Source organism: Marmota monax, unplaced genomic scaffold, assembly GCF_021218885.2.
Source record: "Marmota monax isolate L192 unplaced genomic scaffold, Marmota_monax_Labrador192_F-V1.1 WCK01_AAM20220418_F8-fsc00049, whole genome shotgun sequence".
Classification (NCBI taxonomy): Eukaryota; Metazoa; Chordata; class Mammalia; order Rodentia; family Sciuridae; genus Marmota; species Marmota monax.
Window position 1 is genome coordinate 11,384,411 of NW_026694221.1, and position 21,861 is coordinate 11,406,271.

The 21,861-nt window shown below is 38.1% G+C and overlaps 1 pseudogene; it reads left to right on the forward strand.

Moving 5' to 3' along the window:
- The window catches only part of LOC124108129 (ER membrane protein complex subunit 4-like), a 32,605-nt pseudogene extending 20,196 nt beyond the window's left edge, over positions 1-12,409 (forward strand).
- Positions 12,410-21,861: the final 9,452 nt, after the last annotated feature.

Sequence of the window (21,861 nt, forward strand, 5' to 3'; positions counted from 1 at the left end):
ACTCCATAGTACTGAATCAATGCACATTTTCCACCCTTGGCACAGTGGTCACTTGTTCCTGAGTTCACTGGCTGGCTGACATCCACAAAATGGGTCATTTCCTATGCCTACTAATTGAAACCTTTCTTTTCAATGGTTTTCCTTTGGTGAACATTCACATGGAACACAATATATTCACATCCTGTATTGCTTTTGTAAAGATCTGTCCACCTAATTCCACCCACATACCTCTTCCCAGATCTCTTGGTTGCCGATTTTCCAATTATGTTCCTCCCAAATCCACTTACCATGAAATAATGTAGATCCTCCTACCTCTATCTTTCTATAAAAGGAAAATGGCAGGGGGCAGGGAATCAAGGTAGTGCTCAAAATTTTACCAATTGGGAAAATTGTTTTGCACCATTATTCCTGAAGAATACTCCAGAATAGGGTTCTGGGGCTCTGTCTACTTTCCAGAGATATCAGCATATTAAGTAAAACTATATGTAAAATAGATCTGAATTTTTAATTCTTTAGTCATTAAGTAATGAGACAACTTCGCATGAGACTGAGAAGGAGGAAGCAAAGTGACAGGAGTCGTGACCATGAGCATCTGAACTACTTGCCCATGCAACTTACTTGAGACTTTGATATCTGCTCAACACTGATCTCAAATACACACACACACAACCCTATGCTAGATGAAGGAATACTACAAAACACACTCAATATTGTTTTATTAAATCAATAAAATCAAATCAAGATTATGATGGTTTTCTTGGTGGCCCATAGTCAAGTAAAGAGCCACAGAGCAAGCCAAAAGTTGTTTCTCAAAAGGAAAATAGTTACCTGCAGGAAATGTCATACTTTTATTCTAAAATTCTAAATGTCTGTGACATGATTCACTTATAGTTATCTGCCAAAGGTCCCACAGAGCATCCCTATCACTTCAAGCCTCAGAAAATGCACATGTTGAGTCACACAGCTCAGTGGTAGATTAGTTTTCATGTCAGATCTAATCAGCCATAGAGGTTCTTTTGCCCTGATGTGCCGCAAAATTGACATATTTTCAAGTTATTTGATCAATAGGTTTGAGTAGCTTTCCAAATTAAAATTAAATGCTATCTCTCAAATTGAAAGAGGTTTGTTAGGTGTTATACCACTATCATTGTTGTCAAAGGGTTTACAGGCAGAGATTTTATTCTTCAATTTGGGGGATATGTCAACATACCACAAGATGCCTAGAAATATCACAGAGTAGAAGACCTCTAAATTTGGAGGGGTAGGGAGTGGTTCTTTCCATTCCTCTGTTTTGCATGTGTTTTACCAAATTGTCCAGAGTGGTTACTACTTTCCACTCACTAATCCAATTAGCATAATAGCATCAAATTAGTGGAGCAGCATGATACCTTAAGGAATGAAGAGGTAATCAAGGCCCCTATGAACAGAGAATTGGAGAGGAATTTTAACCCTGAGTAGGACAATAAAGGCGTGTTGCTAGCTGTGCCTCTTGAAAGCAAACTGCTTCTGATGATGTTCATTAACAAATATAGAGAAAAAGCACTCACATTAATCTCTGTGTCAGTCAAGTTAGAACCAAGAAACAGAGCCGGTGGGAGATATATATTAGAAGGGACTGGCAAGAAATTGGCTTGTATGATTGTCGGGGTTGGCTAGGCAAGTCTGAAATCTGTAGGGCAGCCTGTCAGGAAGGGTAGTCTGGAACGTCCAGGCATGGACTGACCCTGCTGTCCATAGGTGGAATTTCTTCTTCATGAGGGAAACTCCAGCTCTGCTCTTAAGGTGTTTTAACTGGCTGAATCAAGTGAATCTAGATTATCCAGAATAGTCTGCCTTACTTAAAGTGAACTGGTCATTAACAACATCTACAAAATACCGTCAGAGCAAAACCTAAAGATAATATTTCTGTGAATGACCAGGGAACATAGTCCATCTACATTGTATAACAAGTGATCACGAGATTAAATTTTTTCAGTAAAGGAACCACATGTGGAAGAGCAGATGGAATTGAACTCTTCACATGATTAAATTTACAAAAATTCCACTGTCATACTCTTGGCAAAGACCAAATAGGTCAATTGAAACACTATATCCCTACATCCCTTTAAGTTCTTGATAGCGGCATAAATCTCTATAATCCCTTCAGGAATGCAAAATTTCAGTTTGATTTTTGAAGGTAAAGCCATTCTAATGCCTTCCACACAGCTTTTCCTACTACAAAAACCCTCTCTCTATGGATGTGGGAACCAGTATGCAGATTCTCCCAATGGCAAAGTGTGTCTCCATCAACTATAAATTCCAGATCTGACAAAGTAACCATTGGATTGATTTGGGACACTCCAAGATGGACACAAGACAAAATTCCATTGATTATCTTATATCCTTAAACTTTTAACCTTACAGTGGAGCACTGAGGTATTTTGAGTCTCCAAAAATTAATATCAATTCAGAACCAAATATTAAAATGAATTTTCATTTCCTAATACACAGTCACTGCAGTCAGTAACCAGCAGGTTTCTTTAAATGAGAGAGAAAAATTTACAGTATAATTTTTGGCAGTGTAGCAGAATTCTTCATTAAAGGAATCCAGTCTTGCCTTTCCTTAAAGATCTGTACTACTTTGAACTGGCTCAACCTGGAAAGTGATTGAAAGGCTATGTATTTGTCCATTTTCTGTTGCTATCAAAAATACCTGAGGTTGGGTCATTTGTAAAGAAAAGGGATATACTTAGTTCACAATTGTGGAGGTTCAAGGGCATGCTGCTGACAGCATCTTGGCTCTAGTGAGGACCTGTGGCAGATACCATCACAGTGATGGAAGTGCCTACAAGAGGGAGAAGTCTCATACCTAGACAGGAAGCCCAAGAGCACCGTGTCCTCCACAAGCTCCCATGTTGATGCAGAAACATTCACAGGTGAAATGATCAGATTTTGAGAGCTGTAACCTAACCAGCTAATTCTGGTTTGAGTGGGCTGACTGGGTGGTAATTAGGTACATGGGGCATAGCTAGAGGAGGTGGGTCATTGAAGGTGTACCCTGGAAGGGTACATCTTCCTAGTGGCCCCTTCCTTCCTCTCTCTCAGCTTTCTGGTTTCCATGAGGTGAGCAGCTTTCCTCCACTGTGCCACTTTTCCTCCACTGTGCCCTTCGGCTGTGATGTTCTTCCTCATCTTGGTCCCAAAGCAATGGATTCAGCCAACCATGGACTAAACCTCTGAAACTGTGAGCCAAAATAAAATTTTCCTCCTCTAAGTTGTTCTTGTCAGGAGTTTTGGTCACAGTAATAAAAGCTAACCAACACACATGCTGAGGATTCAGTCTTTTGAGTTCCCATCCCTTAAAGGTTCCACACTTCTCAACGTTACAACACTGAGGACCAAGGTTCCAATGCATTAAACCTTGAGGGACAAACTCAAGCCATATCTTAACCATAGTATGTTGCAAATTTCTTTTATAGTGACTAAAGTCAGACAACTGCTCATGAGACCTAGATCTTTTCCCTTTTAGTAGATGCCCATCTATTTAAGTCCTAAGGATGCCATAATAATTTGCCCAAAAAAATCAGTGGGTCAAACCATTCTGATTACTATTTTAGTTCTGCTCTTTACTACAGTCATACTACTTTGTCTCATCTGACCATCTGAACATCTTCCTAATGACCCTTGCCCATTATCCTCATTCAGTTCTCATTATTCACATTGACTTCTGAATAGGCACCCTGAATTTCTATTATCTCTACTGAATCAGAGAGTTCATTTCAATGAGAGCATTTCCCACTCTCTTTTCTGATCTACAGAGAATAACCTCCACATATTCTTCTCACATATTCTTACATTCCTATTTCTCTTTTTTCCACCTGTGAGAATGCCCACAGTTCTTGACTACCTCAAGTGACATATCTCCTTTTAGTTGGTCCTACTGGACTCTCCTAAGTGAGAATGACTGCTCTTTCCTCTAGGCTATGCATTGTCAATGGAAGTAATGTCACACGTGTATAAGTTTGCAGTGCTGTTCCACAAAATGGGTACCTTATAAACATGAAGCTGGATGTCCAAGATCAAGGAAGCAGTTGATCCAGTCTGGTGAGGATCCTCTTTCCGGTCTACAAACAGCTATTTTATCATTGCCTCTTCAAAAGTCAGAGAGCAAAAAGAATAAGAACAAGCTCTCATGTCTCTTCTTATATGAGTACTATCCCTATTGTAGAGGTTCCAACCTCATGACCTCACTATCCCCTGAATGCCCCAGCCCTCAATACCATCCCATTGACGGTTAGGATATAAGCAGATGAATTCTGGGAGAGCCACAACATTAGTTCCTAACAGGCCCCAAGGGGCAAACATTGATTGGGGAGACAAAGAACTATTTGCTCTTTTAGTATAAAATAGCTAATGTATAAACAGACATATAGTATACATATGGTACTAAAGTTTGAACAAAGAGGGATTGTTAGAAAAAAATATACATATCTAAAAGGTCTCCTTGAGAGGACAATAGTGGGGGTAGGGGGCATCTTACCAAAGATAAGCTGATACTGTGTGTGTAACTGACTTTCAGTTCTCCTAATGATTTGCATTTGTGCACTTACAGGTGTCTATCTCCCGCTAGACCATAAGACCTGGAGCACATGATCCAGGTCTTATTATTTATAGCCCTGACTTCAGCAAAGCAGATGCTCAGAAACATGCTGAACAAATTAATGGACAACTCATGCAAATACCTATTTGCAAATATAGGAAGAGATCTCTGTCTGGGAAAAGAATCCCCTCCTAACACTTTTGTCCAGTTTAGAGAGTAGTAATCTCAGAGCCTCAAAGCCTCCCACTCTCAGCCCCTAAATCCTTCTTTCTCTTTCTCACAGGATGCTTTTGGGGGGAGCACTTAAAGGAGAAGTGTTCTCATGAAATTACCATCCCTAAGTAAATTATGTGCCCAGAAAGTCCCAAGGAAAGCATCTGGACTAATTGTTCTCATGCTTTCTCTTCCCCGCCCCTTGTAGGCATTAATTTGAGCCATTTTAGGACGGTACTGCTTATAAATACAGTTATTCAAGTCATCACTAACAACAGCACAAGGCCCTGCCCCAAATTACTTCCAAGTGAAAAATAGCCGAGGTCCAGAGACTGTGCCCTAACTGATAGAATGTGTCGAAGAGAAAAAAGCAGAAACATTGCTATCAAATTGGATTTTCTATGTCCCAAAGGCAGTGTTATTTTTGACAGGGTTCAATACAAAATACTTCCACAAATGAAAATGTATGATTCCTAGCACTGCCTTTACCCACAGTCTGTGGTAGGGCAACATCAAAGAGCCACTGGGTGCTCATTAAAGGCTGCCCTTGAAAATAAGGAATCGTTCTCCACCAGCCCACAGTAAATAGAAAGACGGAGCAATGTCTTCAAGGGTTTCAGAACAAGCAGTTATCCAGCCAGCCACTACTTGCTGCCAGCAGCAACTGTCTCTCAAATGGGAATGTGCATTTGGCCTCTAATAAAGAGATTCTGTGTACTTGATGCAGCAGATGATATTACAGTACAAACGCAACTCTAGTTGCAGCTGCTTTTCTTCCTCAGAGAAGCCAGGCTGGGGATGTGTAGGTGTAAAGCAATTAACCTTTTAATACAAACATGGAGATTGGAGCTAGAATTGACCCAGGGAAGAGCTGATTCTGTTCTGTTGCAAAGAGGACAGAAGCCACTGAAGCATCCCTAGCTACTCTGTCTCCAGGAAGTGAAGGGCATCTCAAGACACCAGGGTGTCAGGAAGCAGCATGAAGCACACAGCCTGGAGGCTTAGGTCCCACAGGCTGTCTTCCACAGCAGCTCAGAGTAGGCATGCCACATTCACAGGTTGAAACAGAACCCACAGTGAGAAGAGATTAATCAGTGCTCTGGCAGGGCTGGGGGAAATGTGACTGGGACCCTGCTCCACAGGGAGCTCAGATCCTCTGGATTGAAAAGGGAAGTGACAATACCAAACATGACACCCAAATGAGGCATGGAAATAGAAAAGATTTGCTCCTCTGTTCAGCAGTTTATACATATCAGCAACTATCTTTGGCATTAGGAATAAAATAGCATGAGAATTTTTAAAAATGCCACTTATGCTCATGGGGCTTAGAGTCTAGGTTGAAGGAGAGTTAAAAAATAAATAATCAATGTTGTTTAGAATTAAGGAAAAAACCATGGGAGAAAAAAACAGTTGCTTAAATTGAGAATAAGGCCCTGAGCTCATAGAGGGCCTTGCTCCAAACCTTGAGTTTCAGACACCTGGCAGACAGGGGGCCTAAGGGTATCTCTTCTTGGGCTGGGGTTGTGGTTCAGAAGTAGAGACTTGCCTAGCATGTGTGGGGCACTGGGTTCGATCCTCAGCACCACATAAAAATGAAATAAAGGTATTGTATCCACCTACAACTAAAAAATAAGTTTTTAAAAAACAAAAAAGAGTATCTGTTCTTCTGACCTGATTTCCTTTGGGAAGGAGTCTGTGAGGATAAGGTTTCCCTCAGGTACCTGGAGGTAGGGGTATGAATGTGTGGAGATGAGAGCGTATCTAGAGAGCCCAGAGACTCACTGCTTCACCCTGAAGAGAGGAGGCCACAGGCAGAAGCTAAGAATCTTAGTAGCCTAGCAATATCAGTGGCTTGCATAGGCACCAAGTTATAAAAGAGAAATTGAGAGTGAAGGGGAAGCATGGATCCCTTTCACAAGGAGTAGCCAGGGCATACAAAATTGAGGACACCCGCAGCAGTAGCCTAGGTTGGTGCCATCACTGCTGGGATCACTCTGGGATTCCACTGGCAACTGCATCCAGAGGACATTACCTAGGGAGCTTGAGCAACAGGACATGGGAGAGACTCCAGAAGTTTCTGTAAGACACCTCTTGTTCTCCCAGCTCTGTCCTTATCCAGTGCGACTGTGACAGGAACATGCTTAGAATATCAGGAAACTACCAGTATTATGTACCTGGCCTATGCCAGACACTGTGGAAGAATTTTTAAATGCATATTAATCTTCAAAATACTCTATGACAGATATCAATAGCTCCATGCTTTCAATAAAAAATCTGAGGTTCAAAAACTTGTCCAATATCACAGTTATTAAGCAGTAGGGCAAATGTTCAACTTTGAGCTTTCTGCCTACGACTCTGGAGTATGGAATAGTATTTGAGAAAGCAGTATTACAGAGTCACTAAAGTTCTTCTCTATTAAGACCTATACTTCTATCCTCTCTCAGCTCCCAAGCTACATCAATATCAAAAAATTAAATAACAGTGATTTGTTTATATTTTTCTCTCTCACTTCCTAGTCTGAATTCTCTCCTCTGCATTCAGTGAGAATCAAGGCCTTGCTCTGAGTTCTTAACTACCTTTCACAGAATGGACAGTTATGAAAAGTATCAAATATTCAGGCATTTTGGTCTGGCTCTGTTAAACAGTCCCCAAAACTACTTTGTGATCCATCTCAAGGTGCATAGAATTGCTCTGATCTTCCAGGTAGTAAAAAGTTTCCTATAAGAATAAAATAGAAATCAAAATTTCTCAATTCTCCTTGTTTCTTCACCCTTTTATTATGATATTTTACTTCTGTGCTTGCTTGGACAGTATCCAGAGAGGCCTTTATCACTTATGTGTTAACATATTTAGGGTCTGTATTTGAGCTTCAGGATGCCACTAAGAACACACTACTTGCTACAACCATATTTAATACTCTTCCAACAAGTTTGAGGCCTATAATACTTAGGATTATAGATTACCAAATTTTTGGAAGACTGCATTTATATTATTCACAATGTTTTTACCAGGAATTCACTTTACTATGCAGATCCAAGGATTATATAGAGATACTTATTACTAAAAGGTTGAACATTGCATAAAATGAAAATGCCAATTTGCAATTAATCTTTAGGAACAGTTTCATGTTTCTACACCTGATGCCTATTATATAAAATGTATTCCTTTGTTACTATGTAATAGACTTGTGGATGATGATGATGATGATAAAAGAGATAAACATCAGACAAATTATTACAGGATACCATAAAAATAAAAGATTCCTATACCAGAATGTAGATAAAGACTATTCTGTCCTCAGGAGAATATGCTGAACCAATATAAAAGCTCACCACCAAATTAGTGTGACCAATTTGTCACACAAGAACCTCAGTATGAAATTAGTAATCTTTGCTTCTCTTTAAAAATTTAAAAACAAATTTAGAGGTCAGAGTGAAATGATCTAGGATCAGCTGGTATGTGTGCAGGAAGCCCTAAGAAAGCTTGGAAAGATAATATAAGCAGAAATCAATTCAGGAAAAAAAACAATAGCAGTCTTATAAAGCCCATCAACCCAAAAGCTCTCTGGCTTCTCTGCACTTTCATGGGCCATCTCCAGTAAATGTTTCACACTCCTCAACATGAGAGACAGAAAACATGCAAACAAACCATAAGGTTTATATACTGGGACAATGAATTCCTATATTAGGCACCCAATAACCCCAAATCAGAACCTGACTCCTGGAGGCATTCAAGGGAAATCACGTAGCCCACCCCAGTCTTCATATCTCATTTGCAGCCCCAAGGAACCTCAGACCTTTCCTAGTCTGTTTACTTCTTCACATATTGCTTTCCTACCTGTGAATGCAGAGTTACATTCAAGCCATGGCAGGACATACAGAGATGCAAATGGAAACCACATAAAATACGTTGTATAAACAATACTTATATTTCAAAAATTATACCTATAAATATCTAAGTGTATGTTCATCTGAAGGTATGTTTTGTATTCAAGTAACAAACACATGATTATCCATAATAGATTGAGTTGAAAAAGCAGTAAATACCAATCACATTCCTTTCAGTATGCCAGGTATGAGTGAATCCAGCAGGCCTGCCAACAAGCTGTGTCTGCTTAGCCTTTTGGCCACCTTAACCTACGGAATAGTGCCTGGCACAAAGGAAGAAAATCAACAAACATTGAATCAAAAGGAATGACAGGAGGCACCTTGGGACTGGCAGATAGAATGCCTACATTCATTTCAAAACTTTCTTAGCTACAAAATGGGAATGATATTCTCTGCTTGGCTCTGCTTTGTACTTAGACATCTTAGTAACCATTTCAGTGGCGATAATGACATCAGTAGAATTGGCTTCAGCAGCAGAAACAGTGGGAATAAAGTGGAAATTACATTTACTATAAACAGTACACTGGAATGGATTCATTAATTCATTCATTCAATTGTTCCAGGAACCATATAATTGGCTAGATACACAGAAAGAAGACAGAGTTCCTACCCCAGGGACTAACAGTGAGAAAAATAATGCAAGACACTAGAATAAATGTTTATAGATTTACATTTGTCTGCATTTCTTGTCCACTCTAATTCTCAGAGAAGGATAACTATCCTCTTCAATGTATTTCCTTTTCTTTCCATCTAAATCAGAACAAGTTTTCTTGTCTTAGATGACTTTTCACTTCCTCTCTCATTAACCTCGGTCTCCTTTAACATACGATTCATTGATTTACCTGCTACATAACCAGTAATTTGCTAAACCTTGGAGTTCAGAGATAAAAGAGTCCCCCTCCTCTCAAGCAAAGAATTTTCCCATTTCTGGGAGAGCACTAAAATCTCCAAAGGGACCCACTTGAAGAGAGCTATAAACTCGTTTTGTGACTGAAGTCTCAGTATTGAGGGGTAAAGTGTCATATCTAAAATTTACCGTTAAATCTTACAGCAAGGCTAGGCACATCTGTATCCCATCAACTTGGGAGGCTGGGGCAGGAGGAATACAAATTTGAGGCCAGCTGTAGCAACTTTGGGAGACCCTCAGCAACTTAAAGAGACCCTATCTCAAAATAAAACATTAAAAGTACTGGGGATGTAGCTCAGTGGAAAAGTATCCCTAGATTCAATCCCCAATACAAAATAATAATAATAATAATAATAATATTTTAAATTAAACATTTTAGCAAAAAAGAAAATTAACATACACACAGAGAGAGGGAAAAAACTGTGCCAAAATGTTTACAAAACTTGAATGCTAAAGGTATAAATTTCTTATATTAACACTTCAACTTTTATTCTATGTTTGAATTATTTCATTATAAAAAGTGAAGGAAAATAACAAAACTTTCAATGGAATCAGATCACTCTTGCTCCAAAACAGTCTAGCAGTATGAACTGGGGTAAGTTACTAACCTTTCTAAATCAGTTTTCTCATATCTAAAATGCAGCTAACCATTTTACATATCAGCATGGATTATTGTGCACATCAAATTGGATAGAACATATAAAGCATGAAGCAGATTCTGGCTACTTAAGAAAAATAAAGAAAATGTTAGTATTATTTTATTTTAAAAGTACTTATGTGAAGTGATGTGGTATTTAAAATATACAACTCATTTCCATGACTATGCCAAACTAGATGTCTAGATAGTTCTTTTGATACAGACCACCTAAAAATAATTTTTAAAACCCTTATTTTTTTTTTTTAGCATTTTAACCTCATTGGTGAACTGACTTGGCAAACTAAAGGAAACGTGTTTAGACCAGAAAAATTTAAAAAGTAAAAAGTGTGTTTGCAGAGAAGTAGGAAAACTGGAAATTCAGCATTGCTCTAAGGATATATCCCAATCTCAGGTGGTTTCAAACTTGAGGTTTAATGGGTCCTGTCACCGAGGAGAACAGGATACAAAGCCTGGGGTTTCGAGAGTACAGAATTTTAGAAGAGACAATTGAATGAGCTTGGGCTTTCATAAGGCAGCCACATCAGTAAGTGATCTAAAGAAAAGCTCTGCTAAATAAAGAAAAGTTCTGCTGAATAAAGTGAGGTGGGGAAGACACTGTTCATCTCTGCCTCCTCTCTGAGTTCAGCTCAGAGTCAAGCCCACATTCACAAGTATTTAGAACCAGAAGTTATATCCCCATGGGGTCCATAACCCCAAACTAAAATTTATTTCTAAATAGACTTAAGTTGGTAGTATCCTATAGCACCTGGCAGAAGCAAACATAATCCTACATTTCCAATATGCTTTGATAAGTATAATATTTGGGAAAACTGGATATCCATATACAAAAGAATAAAATTGGACTCTTGTCTTACACCATGTACAAAAATAAACTCAAAATGGATTAAAAACCTAAACATAAAATCTACAACTAAGGAAACTCCTAGAAGAAAATATAGGGGGAAATCAGCATGAGGGTGTGTCTAGGCAAACATTTTTTTTTAGATTTAGCCCCCAAAATCACAGGCAACAAAAGCCAATTGAGACAGATGGGATAACATCAGAATTAAAAGCTTCTATACAGCAAAGAAAATAATTACAGAGTGAAGAGACAACCTAAGACTAAGAGAAAATATTTTTATTCAGTATATCTGATAAAAGATTAGTATCCAAAATATAACATGAAACTTAAACAATTCAATAGGACTGGGGTTGTAGCTCAGTGGTACAGCACTTGCCTCGCAGGCACAAAGTTCCATGTTCAATCCACAGCACCACAAAGAGAGAAAGGGGTGGGTGGTGAGGGGAAAGGGAAGAGGGGAAAAATCTATTCTATAGGAAAAAAAATGAATAATCCTACTTAAAAATGAGTAAAGGACCCAAATAGACTTTTCTCAAAAGAAGATATTTGAACATCTAACTGATGAAAAATCCTTGATATCACTAATCATTAGGGAAATGCAAATGAAAACCACAAAGAAATATCACTTCACACCTGTTAGAATGGCCATTATCAAAAAGTACTAGTGTGGATAAGGAATAAAAGGGCATCCTTGTGCCCTGTTGGTGGGAATGTAAATGAGTACAGCCCATTACAGAAAACAGCTTGAGAGTCCAAACACTGGTTGGGTAGTGTTTGGGGACCGAGATAGGAGCTTGCTCCGCATGAGCACCTTGGCGCCCTCAGGAAGCAGCCATTGCAGAACCTCCCCACCCCAGTGGTTGAGCTGAGCCTGCCTAGAAGAGGCTGCAGGGGTCCAGGTGTCCAAGGCCTTGGTCAGGAACACTCACTATACCCAGTCCATTACTTGGACAAGCAGGTACTGGATACCAGTGTGCAGGAGACAGGATCCTGGTGAAGGGCTGTGATGTGGCCTTGAGTCCCCTCAGACAGATTCCCAGGAACCTCTGCATCATGTTCATAGCAGGAAATGCCATCTCCACCTTCCCTACTCGGGTGGTGTGTATGATGGCCTGGTGACCCATCCAAGCACATAGGACCTTTTCATTCACTTTCAAGATGCTAGAGAGTTCAAGCCAGAAGTTTCTTCAGGGTTTGGTTTTTCTTGTTGGGAACCTAAGGTGTTTGGCATGGGCTGTTTCCAAGTGACAATCTATGGGGCAGGTTAGCCTTCACTGAGCCCCCTGAGAGAATGGGGTTCAATGGTGGAGGACGGCTTTTGTGAACCTGAGAAAGAAGCACTTAGTGCCTAAATATTTGGGCCTCATTTAAATCCTTCTTTAAGCCCAGTGGCTCCTAAGTATCACTCTTAATTGCTCACATTGAAAAGATCCAAAAAGCTCTTTTTCCATGGTGGGGAGACAAATCCTAGGAGGAAAAGTGTACATATTATTACAAACAAAAAAGAAACTATTCCATAATCCCTGACTGAAATTAATGTAGAAAACGTTTCCAGTACAGAGCAAAACAAAATCAGAACTCTGTGTAAACAAAAGAATTGTTGCTGCTAAATCAAGAGCCATAGTAGCATCTCCATTCAATAAATGAAATGATGGAGAACAAGTTCCTCTTAAATCTATTTGCCTTAATATTTCACTTCTATGTAACACAAGTTGGGACATAAAAAGATCTGTTGGAGACACTTGTGTAAGACGTGAGAAACTAACACTGGATTCAAGTTAAACATGATGGAAAGAAAAATAAACCAGAAAAAAATGTTAAGAAAAAAAGAACAAACAGTTCGTAGGTGCCTCAAAACACTAGAAGTAGAGAATTGCCATATAATGCAGCAATTACACTTCTGGGTATTTAATCAAAAGAATGTCTGCCCATCCACATTTACTACAGTTCTGTTCCCAACAGTCAGATTATACGATCAGTCTTAATCAGCCCATCAGCAGATGAGTGGAGAAAGAAAACATGGCATATATACACAATGGAATACTATTCAGCCTTAAAAATAAAGAAATTGTCATTTTCCAAAACATAAATGGAATTGGAGAATATTATACTAAGTAAAATAAGCCAAACAGAGAAATATCTTTATGTGGGGAATCCAGAAAAAAAAATGAACTCAGAGAGCAGATAGTGGATTGTAGATTATCAGATGCCAGAGGCTAGAAGGATGGGGAGATGATTATCAAGAGCTACAAAGTTTTAGACCTATTATCATCATCAGGCATGGTGCCACATACCTGTAATTCTAGCAACTCTGAAGTCTGAGACAGGAAGATTTCAAGTTCAAAACCAGCCTCAGCAACTTAGCAAAGCCCTGTCTCAAAATAAATATAAAAAGAGCTAGGGATATATCTCAGTAGTACAATGCACCCTGGATTGAATCTTGAGTACAAAAAGAAATTTTAAAAATTTAAAAAAAAAACACTGTTGCACAGTATGGTAAATAAATGACATGAAATACTGTACATGTCAATGTTGCTTAGAGGATAGATCTTGAATAGTCTCAATACAAAATTATCAAATATTTGAGGTGATGGATGACTTTGTTGGTTTAATTTGGTCATTCCACATTATATTAAAATCATGACATTACTTTGAACATAAATATGCACATCTATAATTGTTAATATACAGTTGTTAAAAACTATGTGGGCTGGGTCTGTAGTTCAGTGGTAAAGCAATCCCTCTTCTGAGAAGACACCCAAAGGAGATAAATTCACCACCTTTTAAAAACATCTACACTCCTAGGTTCATTGCAGCATTTTTCACAATATTCAAGATATAGAAACAACCTAAATGCTTATCAGTGGACAAACGGATAAAGAAAATAGGGTATCTATATGAAAGTGAGTGAAAAATTATTCAGTCTTTAAGAATGAGTTCTTGCCAATTATCACAACATGGATGGACCTGGAGAAAATTGTGCTAAGTGAAATAAACCAGATGTTATAGATATATATTGCATGATCTCACCTTGTTTCTGGAATTTTTTAAGCCCAAATATACAGAGAAAGAGAATGAAATGTGATTACCATAGATGGAAGTGTGAAGATAAAACAGATGTAAGTTAAAAGATACAAAGTAGCAGGTACAAAGGATGAATAAGTCTAGAGATGTAATACACAACATGAGGATTAAAGTGAAATTATATTAGAGATATTTGTTAAATAAGTAGATTTTTGTAACTATATGGGCTGGGCTATAGCTCAGTGGCCAGCCTCATTAATTTAGTGCTTGCCTTGCATGTGTGAGGCACTAGGTTTGATCTGCAGCAACACATAAAAATAAATAAAGATCTTGTGTGTCTATCTACAAATTAAAAAAACTAAAAAAGCAACTCTGTGATAGATATGTTAATCCATGTCACTATAGTAATCATTTTACTATTTATACATATTTCATGATATCATGTAAATTTCAGATATACTTAACAAAATTTATTTTGTTTTTTTAAGAAGACATGTGACTTATTAAGGAAAAAAACTGACACAGAGTCACACCAAAAGTTCTTTTCAGCAAAAGGACTGTCACAAAACCTTTTTATGGGAGTGTATGGTAATTGTGCTTAAAGACCTGAATATCCTGAAATTCTTACCATTAACCTTGTGATTCTTCCATTTATGTATTTTACAAACAAGGCTTTTTGAACTAATTTCTATTCTACATTTGTGAAGTAAGCATAGGGATCCTGTAGAAAGGACTTCATGCAGAAGGGTATGTTGGCAAATGTAAACACAGATTTTGTTGAACAAATAAATCCATAAATTCCTGGAAGCAGAATCTTGTCTTACCACCATTAAAATGTTTCATTAAAACAAGATTAATAAAGGTAATTTTTACATCCTTAAAAAATTATTATGAATTATTGCTGAATTTTATCAAGTATTTTTCTTGCATCTACAAGTATGCTTTTATACTTTTGTCCCCTTTTCATTTAGTAAATTTCAAATATTTATTTCCAAATGATAAAACAATCTCCATTACTGAAATGAGCTCAAATTGATTATTACATATTATTCTCCTTTATATCTTGCTTAATTCACTTACTAATACTTTAAGAAATTTTCATCTATGTTCATGAAAGAAATTGACCTAACAGTGGCCCATGCCTGTAATCTCAGCAACACAGGAGACTGAGGCAGGAAGATTTCAAGTTCAAGGCCAGCCTCATTAATTTAGTAAGTCCTTCAGCAACCCGTCTCAAAATAAAAAATTAAAAGCTCAGTGGTAAAGTGCCCCTGGGTTCAACTTCAGCAAAAAAAAAAAGCAAAATCCAGCAAAAAAAGAGATTGACCTAAGTTCACCTTTTACATTGGAAATTTTTACATGTTTTTTCTTCTACTTAAACTCGAATTATCATTACTCTTTATCCATGAAATTTTATTTTGGTCTAACAGATGAATATGCTTAAATATATTTAGTGACTACTCTCATATCTCTCTGTAATATCTAAGCCATTGAAATAGAAATATATGTCTACTTCCTGCAAGGCTCCAGGTATTTACAAATTCTTGTAAGTTAGATATCATCATATTTACTAGTGGCACAGAATCAAATAATAAAATGTGCTGATATCTTGATAGATAATCATATGTAAACGTAAAATTTTAGTAGAAACCTATTTAATGAAATGATAAAAAAATAAAAACAGTAATATCCAAAAAATTTAGATAGTTCTCATTCTCTAAAGATGTTTCAGTTATTCCAACTGATTTCTCTGTTGTCTTCATAAAGTTCTACGAAGTTGAAAAGGTAAAGGTAAAAACTTCTTGATTCTTCAGAACACAGGCAGTACTGGTCCAGCCACTGCCAGGCTCACCCCTTCTGTCAGGGAAAAAACATGGAACTACCAAAAACGTGTTAGAACTGCCACAAACCCTTGTAATCATCTATATGAACTATAAAATATGCTATTATTTTATTCTCAAATTTTCATAAAAAAAGATTAAGATCTTTTACTACCATAGCCATCTGGTCTGTGCCCTGACTTCAGTCACATTGTTTACACTCTGACTCTGCTTTCTGGAATAAAAGATTAATACTCACTCATTTGAATGCCTGCAAGACCCCAGGCATACTTGTAAGAAGTAGCTGGTTTAATCTTCACTTCATTCCATGATGGAAGGTACTGTCAACATCCTCAATCACTATACATGAATTCAAACATGTTTATTGCCTCCCAAACTTTATATTTTAGAAGAAGCTGAAGCCTATATTAACTTTTTCACTGCTATGACCAAAAAAAAAAAAAAAAGAACAATTTTAGATGTGAAAAATTTATTTGGCTTACCGTTACAGAGATCTCATTTTACACAGGGCCCACTCCACAGCTCTGGGCCCACAGTAAAACAGAACATGATGGCAGAACACTGTAGTGGAGGAAACCAGCTCAGGACATGGCAACAAGGAAACAGAGAGCGACAAAATACAAAGGCACGCCCCCAGTGACCTACCTGCTCTAGGTACACCCTACCTGCTTAGAGTTACCACCCAGTTAGTCCATATCAATGGATTAATCCACTGATTAGCTCACACCTTATGCTCCAATCAATTCATTTCTGAAAATTCTTCCATTGTCTCATACATAAGCTTTTGGGGGACATTTCATATCTAAACCATAACAGAGCCCCACATACAAATAGTGTGTTTTAGCCAACTCAAGTTGTGCCTGGTGGATCCTGTCTTTACTAATTAATTTTGGTGAACATACTAAAATTCACAAAAACTAAAAAAATAAATATTGGAAAAAATGAGTTAATCCCTCCCCCAACAAAGACTGAGCACATAAATGATCTCTCACAAAAAGATAAAGAAAAATGAGAAATGCAAGCCAACTTCTAAGAAAATAAACTCTATATTGCAAAGCATTCCAAATGTTATATAGAGTATATGGAATAAAATCAGAAAGATTCCAGAAAGCTTGCTATATGCTAGGAAAAAAAATTAAAAAGGATACAACATCTGGATACATAAAACTAAGTTTATATTTCCTTCTTTTTCATTTTTCTCTCTTTTTTTCTCTCTCTTTTTCCCCAAACAGTCACACCTAAAACAGATTGAACTTAAAGCTTTCACAGAAGGTACAAGAACCACAACAGTTTGTTGACAGAAGAGCCATAGCCTCTGGGGCAGAAGACTCTCTCTCACTTGCACTTAACCTCTAAGCCTGGCTTCTAGTAGTACCAAGTCCATAACTCACAGTTTATAGTGGTTCTTAAACTTAGGTAATGTTTAAAATCACCTGAGATACCTTCTTAACTATCCTTCCAATGCCAAAGAGTCTATTTAGCTAGTCTGTGGTGGATTCTGGGAACCAACAGTTTTATACAAATCCCCAGAAGATTTTAATGTGCACCTGGAACTTGAGAATGGCTACATTAGACCTAAGCCTGTGGTGGGTCTCAGCACTGCAGCAGAGTCATGCTTGGAGGCTTATCACTACCTTGAATGGCTGAAATCAAGAAGCTGAAGCAATTCCCTGCATTCTTGCAGACCACCTTTCCTGCCCAGAGTGCAGCACCTGCTGGGAAATGTAGCTGTGGGTCAAACCGGCTGACAACTTATTTCAGACTTACCTGCTTTAGTATAACCTTCTTTGGGGGTCCATAAAACAGTACGGATTTCCTGGCTGTAACTTTGAATTAAACAAGGGGAAGGCAACAAAAGGGAAAACTGAGTGCCTAATATGTGTTAGGCATTACATTTATTTTAATTTTAATCCTTATAGCAATCCTATGAGTTTTCTGTTTGTCAAAAAAACAGAGGCTCAGGGGCATTTTTTTTTCCCCCAAGGTCACAGGCTACTAAGAGGAACACTGGGGTGTTGATGCAATCTGTCTTTTACTGTACCATACTGCCCCCTAGGGCTTCAGGAGCCTATCGCAGGTATGGAAGTTAAGAGAATTTGAAATAACAAGGCAACTGGCTTGACATCTCCCCTGGTGGACTTAATTGGCTGTGATTTGCTCTTTCCTCCCAACACTTACAACCTTTTTGTGGGTACCACTGGCTTGGCAAGGAAATCTTGCTGCCTTTGTTAATTGTCAGTTCATGTGCTTTCAGCTAATTGCCATTACAAGCAAGCTTAGGCAAGGCCAAGACATTCCCAATATTTTTTAATCCACTGCAGAGCCCCAAATTGCCTTACAGCAGTATTTCTCAAACTGTAATGTATGTATGAATCACCTGTGAACCCCGTCAAAATGCAGAGTCTAATTCAGAGGATCTGGGTGGAACCTGAGATCCTGCACTTTCTAACAAGCAACCAGAGGATGCCACTGCCGCTGGAGAGAGGATCAGACAGTGAATTGCAAGGAGCTCATTATTCTACAAAATGGCTTGTTAAGCTGTACTTGAAGAACAAGCAGCTGTGGGTATGGCTTGATAAATCACATTTTGCCATAGATTTCATTTTTAAAATTTAAAATAAAGTGTCTCCATGTTACATACAACCAAGCTAACAAGACTATCTAGTCATTCCTTTCCTGCTCAATGAATCTTTGTAAACTAATCAGTTGATAGGACATCTTTATCTTTTTTTTTTGGAGGGGGGGGCGGTGTAGGGAGGTACCAGGGATTGAACTCACATTGGCACTCAACCACTAAGCCACATCCCCAGCCCTCTTTTGTATTTTACTTATAGACAGGGTCTCACTGAGTTTCTTAATGCCTCACTTTTGCAGAGCCTGGCTTTGAACTTGCAATCCTCCTGCTTCAGATTTCCACTGGGATTATAGGCGTGTGCCACCATGCCTAGCTAGTTGATAGGGTATCTTAACGTGAAAATAAAGCACCTAAAAATACAGTTGGATTTCTTATTTAATAACACAAAAGGACATTAACAGGTTATTCTATGGTTTTTCAAATTAAGCATGGCAATCTATTCCTCCCACTACTGCTCCTGTTAGCACTAAGGCCCCCCTTATCTGTGACCACAATGTCCTTGGGGCTGCCAGCTGGATGCTTCCAATAAGAAACCGATGGATCATTCTATTGATGTTCTCTGGACTGAGCACAACCATTAAAAACACCAGCCTCAGGGGAAGCAGACCTGAGTTCAAGCTCCTGCTGACATTTTATTTCTGAAGGTTAATTTCTTGCCTAGTACTACCCTAAAGCCAGGCTTGAAACTTTGATACAATCCAAAAACAGTCCAAACTGCAATATACTAACAAGAAATATATTCACATACCATAGAGTAGGTTTTCTCATTCATAACAATAACCAATGATTTTGTGTTGAAACTCAAAAGAATACTTGACACAATAAAACTTCATAAATACTCCTTAAACACTGTGGTTTGAAGAAGATATCTCTGTCCAGTGTTCACTTTTGGGTCTCCTCACACTTGGCACACACACAACCTGCCATTGGGCTTTATACAGATGTAACTTTATCCTGTTGGTGGCCTCAACTTCCTCAGTTATCAAAAGGGATGGACGATACCTTCCCTGGATGTCTTCATGAAGATTAAACACACGTCTCCCTCCAAGAGTCCTGACAGCCCCCAGTCACCCTTCTTTTTTATAGACTGTTTCCCTCCAGGAAGCCCCCAAACTCTATCTTACCACTCTTGTTCAAACCCCCATCTTCCCTTATCTCTTTCCTTTCTAGAGAACTTTACTTATCTCCTGGTTTTTCTTTTTTTTTATTTTAGTCAGTTTTATTTTCTCTGTGATCAAAAGGCTTTACAATAACAATTTTATAGGGTGAAAAATTTATTTGGTACTCAGAGATTTAGAGATCTCAGTCCATATATGGTTAACTTCATTGTCGTGCCCAAGGTCATGGCAAAAGTGTGTGGAGGAGGAAAGCAGCTCAGGATCTGGCAATCAGGAAGGAGAGAGAGAGAGAGAGAGAGAGAATATGAGAGGGAGCACAATCTGCAGATCAGGAAAAAAATATAAGCCCCAAGGAATGCTCCCAGTGACCAGTTACATCTTACCTGCCTACAGTTACTGCCCAGTTAATCCAGATCAGTGGATTACTGATCAGGTTAAGGCTCTCATAACACGATCATTTTATCTCTAAACTTTTTTGCATTGTCTCACACAAGAGTTTTGTGGAACACTTCATATATAAATCGTAACAGTAATAAAGAAGGGAAAATTATTCAACCTTCACCTGAGAAAGGATAGCAAAATATTCAACATTTACAATGAGAAATTAAAAAACTAATATGTCAGAAAATAAACCCAACCTTAAATGGAATTTTTGACAGTGGAGTTATAAATAATTAATAAGTAAGTTTACACTTGCCCAATTTTCTAAATGTTTTTGTGACGTGAATAAACAGTTGGTCCTTCTGTCAACAAGTCAAGCCCAGTTTAGTTCTCTGTAAATGGCAAAATTAGGTGGGCAGATATTAACAAATCCTCTTAACTGGACTTTTTTCCCAGACTCCCTTCACAGACAGAAAAAAAAAATCAAAGGTGTTACCAACATTTAGATGACATTTGAGAAATAATACAGTGACCAGTACTTCAAATTGTCAGAAATACTGTTTGAGTTGGCCTGAAACTTATATCTCCCTATATTCATTTAAAAAAAATGTATATAAAAACACACAAGAAAGTGCTCTGCCCCATCAAATGCAGGTGATCCACTTGAAACACACTTAAGACCCCTCCTAAATGAATTTGTATTATTACCTCACATAGTGGTTTCTTTAAAGAGTGAAAGAAATGTCACACACACACACACACACACACAGACACATTTTAATTTCAAATGTTAACACTTTGTAGATATTCAATAAATATCCCATTCAATTCATCTGAGTGGCTATTTCCATCCAGGAGGCACAGGGAAAAGAGTGAGAGGGGTTTAGTTCACATATTCATTGACTTTATTAAAAAAAAAAAAAAAAAAAAAAAACTCTGACCACAGCAAACATTTTATATGTCAGACAACTTTCTTAGCTCTTATAGTCTTTCAAAATCTTAGGAGAGGAGGTGTCAAATTCTAAAACAGTTGTCCATGTACGTCGAAATTGCATTCACTGGAAGAGAAAGAAAACAATGATAAGAATAGAAATATTCTTATAGAAAGCCCCATCACTGAAAAATAAAGGAAAAAATAATCATACAAAAAAGATCAAGTCATACCACCAAACAACAGACACTAAGATAGCAATGTTTAAAAAAGCTACAAAAGATACCTGAAACCAAACCTTACTGAAGGAAAAGGAGGGGAGAGGGGAAACGATGATTTTTAATTCAGCAAAATTTATCTTATAAATTTATATTTTAGATAGGCAAAGTAGAGATCTTTATCAAAGGGGAAATTTTACTAAAATGAAATTCATATGTAATCTATCCAACTAAGTAAAGTTATAGTGATTACTAGTAGACAAAATCCACAGCAAGATGTCAGTGCTAATTAAGTCTGTGGCAATCTGAAAACAAAAGAGAAAGCCAAGAGGACCAGCGACCAGCACAGGAGTCTGAGCACCGCTAGCTGCCCACCCTGCTGTGGGCCCTCTGCCGCAGGATTTTATGCACCAGCCTGCTGGCAACCACTGGCCAGTCTGGGGAGTCTGATCTCAGCAACCACCACCCAAGCGGTACAGTCTCCCAACCAGTCGCCCAAGGTCTTCAACAACCAGATCTTCATAAACAATGAGTGGCAGGACTAACGCCATCAGCAAGAAAACATTCCCCATTGTCAATCCATCCACTAGAGAGGTCATCTGTCAGGTAGTAGAAAGGGACAAAAAAG